The sequence below is a fragment of the Zootermopsis nevadensis genome, unplaced genomic scaffold (assembly GCF_977971745.1).
Source record: "Zootermopsis nevadensis isolate Lab colony 2312 unplaced genomic scaffold, Znev_1.0 Znev_ptg000028l, whole genome shotgun sequence".
Taxonomy (NCBI): Eukaryota; Metazoa; Arthropoda; class Insecta; order Blattodea; family Termopsidae; genus Zootermopsis; species Zootermopsis nevadensis.
In genome coordinates this window covers 22,909,897-22,918,523 of record NW_028259160.1, presented here as the reverse complement: position 1 = coordinate 22,918,523, position 8,627 = coordinate 22,909,897, and the positions used below count along the sequence as shown (strand labels likewise).

Here is an 8,627-nt window from a genome sequence, read left to right as displayed (position 1 = left end):
TAATGTAACAAGTCTTGGAAATTTTAGCTGCTGTTAAAATCTGATCTCATTGAAAGTCAACTCAAATGCGAAAATTTAAAGACGAAATAGTGACATATGTCGTTCTTCTACCTGTTATAAAGAGAGATGGAAACAAGAGGTATACAAGCAAGTGTTACAGTTTTCGATGTTTCTACAATCGGAAAAAATAAAAGTACAAGTTATTTATTTATTTATTTATTAAATAACAATTATAACAATCTGAAAACTTCATTTAAAATCTCAGTGGCGGCGTTTCAATTATTTCGGCTTCAAAAAGCCTGTATTATTTTATTCACACTTAATTTGCATGTGATTTCGTTGTCCACTACGTCTCGTCCCTAATTTCAGTGTCAATCTCCCATCAATCCACACTTTAGTGTCCTAGTACCGATGCCTACGATATTATAAAATTTCAATCATTTCTCAATTACTTTCACTGAATGAACTTTGTCTACGTTAGAGGTGGTCGAATTTGGACTGTACGTCTGTCCTGCAATATGATTGTAATCTAAGGGCAAAGCTATGTAAATAAACAACGATAATGTAGTTTTCAGCCCCATGAAATTTTCCAAATTGAAAATCTTCCCCGCTTTATAGTTTGTGTTAGCAGACGCTTAAGTCACCTCAAAATTACTTAACTTGAAAAGCTAGCCGTTACTCAGATCATCAAAACAGAAAATCCCCACTTTTTAAAATCTGGAAATCTTCTATATATGCTTTACCGAAGCCTACCACTGCAACTTAACGCATGGTCTGTGACCTCACACCCTCAACATTTCTAATATTGTGGGCAAACTAACTGCGTCTTTGCTGGATTCCGCTGATACTCCGTTGCAGCGCAGCGGCTGGACTGCAGGGTCGATGATGTTGTTAGTGGTTAAGAATGCATGCAGCTACAACTCTACACTAACCCGTCTATCCTCTGAGGGTAGGAAGAAGGCGAAAGAGAAGAAAAGAAAGAAGAAGGAGAGTTAATAGAAAGAATCTGAATTCATTTTGCTCAAGGGATGGAAACAAGCAAAACATTAATTGGAGACTCAAAATTAAGGAACATTGGAAGGAGTTTAACCCCTGCACCCCAGGCGTTAGTCGTGTGTTAATTTAAAATTAAAGTAATTCGTTTTACTCGCCAGCAAAGATGGTAGAAACGAAATATGCCGGAGAGATGACCGCCGACACTGGAAACACGACAAGAGTGCAGCGTCCGGGTGGAAGCGGCTGAGGAACTCCGGGTTCCCCGGAGCGTGTAGACGCAACCGCACGGGTGAAAATGCCATGAAGATCCTCCTCTGAGTTTCGGAACCACGAAAATTCACTCGCCTTTCTCCTGAAACCAGACAATGACCCATATAATGACAAGAATTTATATGTAGGGTCTGAAGCTCCATATTATTTAACAGTTTATTAACATTAATTACGATGATAGCAAACCAAATTTAAACATAACAGTGTGTTGTTCATTAATATTTACAACTTTTATTTATCAGACTAGAAGACAAAAGATTCTAAATTCATGATCAACGTTATTTTGATTAGAACATACAAACAGCTTGGTTGAAAGTTATCTCCTAAACACAACACACTCTTTTCTGAAATGCTAGACTAATTATAGAAAAAGCACTTATTAAAAGCAGCTTGGGGGGGGGGGCGGGGGGATGCGGGTATTATCTGTCCCGACACTACGCCTCGGCCTCGCAAGATAGAAATTTGTGCCTTACATCTTCAATCTGCGTGTAAATTGTTATCTCCTTTTCTCACTGTGGTGATTGTGATGATTAAGTTTACCGACGTTTAGGAAGTGATATTGCTACCTCCATCATAACAGCGATGATGGTGGGCCCTTGTGATGACGCAACATCACAAAAGACATTCATAAAACATTCTTCGGTTATGATTATTTGCTCCCAAGTGATTTTGGACCTTACGGGATAACATTTATAAATAACCGTTGCCATGGTAACGCTGCTAAGAGATGTTGGGTCTAATCGGATAATTATTATGATTATTATTGTTTACTACTTTACATTTTTGCCGTCATTCTTAGCGGGCAATTTATTAGTCTCAAAATTTTGCCCGTTATACACCATAAGATGGCAGGATTCTTCTAAAAGATGAACTTGAAATTACATTGAATAAAGCGATAGTTGTCTACATTTAATGTGTCTTAAAATATGCTTCAGAATATTAAAAAGCACGAGAAAGATCTCTAACGATTGTCTGTCGACGGGGAGAGATTCGAACCCGAAACCTATCGAGTAGGACAACTCAATATTTATTTCTTGTATGTTTACTTACCCAACTCTCCTGATCTGTGTAACTAACCCTGACCGATCATTAAACAGACTACGTGCGCGATGAGGGACCATACATCAAAGGAAGACAGTGATTTCTATCTACACCAAGACATTCCAACAGCACCAGGTTCTAGCCAGTGTGCTCAACGGTTAAACGGGTACGGGGTTACTGCGACCTGCGGTAAACATCTGACCAGTAACGACGTATTACGGAACAGAGAATGACGTCCACACGTTCATAATCCCATGCTCTGGCAAAACAGATACGGGTGTAATTTTTCAATATTCGATTTAAAATAAATTGGATAATAATCATTTTATGCGGAAAAGTTTACAAAGATATGAGAGACTCAAACAAGGAACAGAAATGTGATTAGTCCGTGAAACATTAAACAAGAATAATCTCTTTTAAAATTGACATATTGCAGAGGATATAGAGTCTGGATGTAATGACTCATGCGACTGTGCCATTAGGCGGCCTCATACGACCCGGATTTAAAGAAATCAGATATTATTCGTTCAAGTATCATGTGGAGTAACAAATATTTCCGAGGAACATATTTCTTCCATCCTCAGGGCTAAAGATTGGTGAGCATTAATGTTCCATTCTACAACATTAGGTGTAACTGGGAGGATAATATTAAAATTGTTCTTACGGAAATACTTTTCAAGTTTGCGAAATGGATTAATATAGCTCAGGAAAGACACCAGTGACGGGATTTTGTGAACACTACGCTGAACTTTCCATTCAAGGCGGATAATTTGACTGGCTGAGCCTATTGTCAGCTTCTAACTCCCACCTCAGAAATTCGCAAGACTACCTTTGATGGTCATATCGATGGCAAAGCATGTAAAATTTAAAAAAAAAAGTTGTATGGCATCTGGTGTCATTTCAATAAAATAAATTCTTTCTAAAATAATTAATAATGATATACACGCATACGATAAAAATAGAAATTAAAGTCTCACTGATTATTACAGAAATTTGGACATATAATAATAATAATAATAATAATAATAATAACAATAATATTTGCTTTAAAGAGTTATTTTGATCTGGGACCATGCACAGCTACTGTATAACTCACAGTCGAACGCACGTATATGTACGATGATGTCCGACGCTACCAGAAGCTTGCTGGAATATCGGATGGATACCGGCCTTGCGATACGACCTTAAGGTCAAAACGTGCCCCCCATTTCCAAACAACCATTCGTAGTCAATACTCTTCGTTTCTAACACGTACTACTAACATTACACAGACCGATTTTCGTCAAATTCGATATTAACTGTATGTCACTATCTGTTACCTTCCATTGGTACTATCAGCCATGACCCTCGTTATTAATTTATGTATTAAAAGTACAAAGCCACGATTAAGAATATTCATAAATTTAAACTTGCATGCATCTAGGACAACAAATTCTGAATGGATTAGGCATTGGACAAGGCAGGTAGCTCCAAAATTGACTTTCGATATTACGCCCGTGCGCACAGACATGTTTAATTTGTTACCATGCACTTGGGCAAACATTACACGGATCCCTAGGGTCAAATAAACAGGTCACGCCGCCATTGTGCCAATTCTTTCAAGTACTGCATAATTTTTTGACGGCGTCTCCATGAACAGCGGAGAATTTTATGGAAGTGCATTAAGACGCACTCTTTCAACGAAGGTCAACAGTTCATTGCACGAAATAACAGAAAAAGATAATTATTTGTCTGAATTCGATTCTACAAGGAATTTAATCCATGGTTACACGTGATATGAGCAATGCGACAAAGTTGGAGAATGTGTAATATTCCTAAGAATTCCATTCACGCAGTGCATTTATTGAGACTATCTGCTGTTTTCTTCCAGCTTAAAACATGTTTTCAAACACGGCAGCAATTTCTTTCTCGTACTGAACACGTACACGTGTTCAACTTATCAAATGGGACACGAAGTGCTGGAAACAGCGACTTCTTCAAGTTTTGTTATTATTCTCGAGACAGTATTCAATGGCGCAACAAATATTCGAGCTGAGGAACGACTGGATTTTAGAGCAACACACACCTGAACGCGGTCCTAAAATCGTCAGAATCTGTCGAGAATAGATGAACCAATTTATTGTAACCTGAGTGTCAACCCATCCTAATCTTCGGAACTTATTAAAAACACAGACAGACAGAGAGAGAGATGTTCCAACTAAGTTAACAGTCCTATAATATTTCTTGATCATTTAGACAGGCGTAATACTTCGTTTCTCACTCTGTAAGACAATCCGAACTTGTAAACACTTAGGGAAAGAGATTCAAGAAGATTATTTACAAGCGAGTGGGGCGAAGTAATACTGATAAAGAAAAAAGTTTGTAAACGGTACATTAAGCCTTCAACAGAGAATGCTAAATACCAAGTAGTTCAATTCTGAAAGTTTACTTCAACGTATGTACCAAGTGTTTTAATTATGATGCCTTTAATATTTATGGCTTTTGTATGATTCTCGGAATAAACAGCGATCATTTCCTTAAACAGCGTTAACCAGTTGATCTTCGTAATGGTGAAGAGTTGTGTTTTCTTCGCGGTAGACTGAATTCTTAAATATTATTCAGACGACCTACGGCTTCATGGGGTTAATGATGCTTATTTTTTACATTTCAAAGAGCACACAAAAAGTTAAGTTATGAAACCTCTTAAGAAGGGAATGAATTATTTCAGAAGATTTAGTAGCGGTGAGACTTAATATTAACTGTGTTTTTGTATAAAGAGTATCTAGAGATGTGAATCAGACTGCAGTGACTCACGATAGACTCAAATTTCGGTTTCCTTGCAGTTGTAACCCTTCAGTTTCCATAACAGAGGAATTTCATTGATTAGGAAAATAGATTAGGTACTCAATTTGACGATATTTTATATTACTATACACAGAATAAACTGAAAGTCGACAAAACTGCAATTTTTATTAGCGAAGAGTAATTATAACTGTTATAAATTACGCCTTCATAGTTTTCTGACTCGAGATACTGTAAACTGGTGTAGCTTTAATTCAATATATATCTCTACTGTGTTGCTACAAGTGGACTTGAATATCAACGCACTTCCTCTTGGTCTACGCTCCTGTATTCCATCACCATCCTTCGGGATACAACGCAGAACGATACTTCGTTCTGATGACTACCTCAATCAAGCAAAGGATGTTGAAAATGTTTCTCCATATTTTGGGAAACTCTGCTCTATACAGCGCTACATTCTAACAGCTCTGTCTAATTCCATTACCGCGTAAAGGACGCCTACTCAGTCGCGTCCCTGGTAGACGGCTAATCCAAATCAATACAGACTCCGTACGCAATACTCGGTCCACCTAACACCAACAGCATTTCCTTACGAAATTTATCCAACAGAAATGACGTAAGGACGACCAGTCAGTTTTTTAAAATTTCTGTGTCTATACACGAAGAGAAAGGCTTTGACCAGTTAAACGACTTTCAGCTACAGGATGACTGCCGTACATGTTTACATCAAGAGAGACGCAAGAAACTGGTCTCATACCGCAAGTGTGCGTGTCTATCACGTCTCTGCGATTGTCTGCATTTTCTCCTTTTCCAATTCTCAAATGATCTGTAACTTTTCCTTTCTGTTTCCAACTCATAAAAGAACTCGATTCCTTACCGTACGTAGGGGGGTTTCAAACATTCTTTGATTTTGGCGATATCGGTACCTTCGCGAAATCCCATCCACGCAGACCAGGCTTTACTCAGACACTACATTACCGTCGAGACATAATAATTTCTAATTTCCCACAGAACACTATCTACGAAAGTCATTATAATTTTGAATCGACCTTGAAATAATACATCACCGTACTCACCCGAGTCCATCGCTCACTGGTGCCTCATCGTTTGAGACGTATCGAGCCAGACGACGTCACAGAGCAGCGTCCAGGAGCGAGACGTGGAAAAATCTTCAGGTTCAGAGGTTCACGACGGCGATGAAGAATGATGATATCATAATCACCGTGAATGTGAAGGGGGCTCCGCCAATCACCTCAAAGCAGACATAATGACAAGAATTTATAATTACGTCGCTTCTGTACTGAACCCCCCGAGGAGGAAATTGCCAGATTACGTTACTGAGGCCACGATCGTCCCAGGCCGGGAGGTGGTACGGCTTGGGGGGTGGAGGTAAAGCGGTGAAAAGTCAAAAGAAAACCAAATGAAACTACTTCGAATAACTCCGGCTTGGTATCCAACTCCAGACGCCCAACTCAACCCCCACAAACCCTGACTTGCCTTCCGACTTTCTCCTCGAGTCGTTATCTCTCCGGCGGACACACACAGACTGTCCTAACTGCCCTGCTGTCTGATCAGGGTCTCGAACCCGCCGACTCCAAAGAACTTAGAGAGGGGAGATAAGCCACTTCGAGCCATGAGGCATGGCTCAGTACGTACGCTCTGAAACTTGATCAGTGGGCATTATCTGACAATATCTCACCGGAGTCCTTAGTTCGCTGCTGCTGTAATATAATTTTCGGGTTGACGTGTTAGCGACCTCACGATGCAAGCGGCCGTCATCCTCACCGCTCCGTAAACCTCAAGTCTTGAACGAGTGTCACGTGGTTGTTAACACTGACCTAGAAGGAGACGGAATGCATGGGCAGAATCACAGAACAATCAAAACGTAAAATAGAATAATATCTCAGAATACCTAGTTCAGTGTTGCAACGTCATTTCAGCCATCTTGTCTTGTGTGACGTAGGCCAAGTCACGTTTTATCGGGAACAGCACGCAATATAAGTTTTTCTCTCAACGTACTTTCAGAACTCTCTATTTCAGAGGCTGGAATATTTCATGCAACTCACCTTGAATGACTTAAGCGGGTTCGCGTTGTACAGGACGAAGCACCCGAGGACACACAACAGGACACATGTACTCTCGCATGAGCGTGTCACAGTCCTAGAGAAAAATATATAGACGATCTTATATCACTCCACTTTCTCCATGGAAAAGCGACGTAATTCACCTGTAAAGCCGCCAGAAAGAAATGCCGATAAGTCAGGGTCGTTATCTATCCGACCAGGTTAAATCTGTATTCATTATGATAAGGTCAAATCCAGGAGTCAATTATAATCAATATTACAATTTTCATCGATTTGTGCTTACATTACACGTACAGTGAATGACAAAAGAGGTGGAAATCCACACAATAAGAATTTATTATTATTATTTTCGCTTCAGATTCCAGGATTACATTTTCAATGGTGCAAGGGTTAATAAAATCTAACTCAAAGACGTTTGCAAATTCTAGAGAAAATCGGTTAGTATTTTCACTATCACGAAATCGCCTGCATTATTTAAAGACTCGTACTACCACCACGAAAGCTTCAACGACTTTTTGGCTGTCGAATAAATCGAGAAATAAAGCAAACACAAGCTGAGACGTAATATCAAAATGGCCGACTAAAGCCCCAACTTACGTAAAGACAGCGTACATACGCGCTGTACCGGAGCAGGAGACAGACTAACGGAAAAAACACAACTTGTTCGTTGGAAACAAGTTTCGCGGAGCATGCTGGGAAAGGCAAAGATGATAAACTCATCCAACGCGTGTCGGCAGAGATGACTAAGGGGCAGATAAAATTATACGTCCAGTAATAAAACACTGGAAGCAAAAATACTACGAGCAGCGAAAAATCAATGATTCAATCGAATGAAAACAAATCGCGGGACGGAGTGTCAGCCTCAGACCGTAAATGGTCGTAGAGAATAAAACGAAGCTCGAAAGACGAAAAATAAACGGTAGCGTCCTCTGTGCGGAAACATGGAGACCCACCACAAGCGCCAACCCGCACAGAGGGCGGAAGTTATTCGAAAGTCAATTTTTAAAAAGCAAATATCTACCGATCTGTAGGAATCTGAGAGACAAAACTTATGTCACATTGAGGGAACGTATATGTCAACTTCATGTCAGAGTCACGTCAATGTATGTCGAAGGGTTTGGAGGATAGAGACATTTAAATTTTTCGAGATTATTCGAAAGTCAATTTTTGAAAAGCAAATATCTCCTGATCTGTAGGAATCTGAGAGACAAAACTTATATCACTTTGAGGGAACGCATATGTCATCGTCATGTCAGAGTCACGTCAATGTATGTCCAAGGGTTTGCAGGATAGAGACATTTTAATTTTTCAGGGTTATTCGAAAGTCAATTATTCAAAGGCAAATATCTCCCGATCTGTACGAATGTGAGAGACAAAACTTATGTCACTTTGAGGGAACGTATATGTCAACTTCATGTCAGAATTTCGTTAATGTATGTCCTAGGGTTTGGACGA

At 39.5% G+C, this 8,627-nt stretch overlaps 1 long non-coding RNA gene across 1 annotated transcript; it reads right to left on the bottom strand.

The window, feature by feature from the left end:
* Window positions 1-271: 271 nt before the first annotated feature.
* LOC147872433 (uncharacterized) lies at window positions 272-7,938 on the bottom strand. The gene is made up of 5 exons (XR_015537434.1): window positions 7,770-7,938; window positions 7,155-7,315; window positions 6,788-6,926; window positions 6,165-6,340; window positions 272-1,348 (listed from the first exon to the last, which is right to left on the bottom strand). It is a non-coding gene; the product is annotated as an uncharacterized LOC147872433 (long non-coding RNA).
* Between the last annotated feature and the right edge of the window lie 689 nt (window positions 7,939-8,627).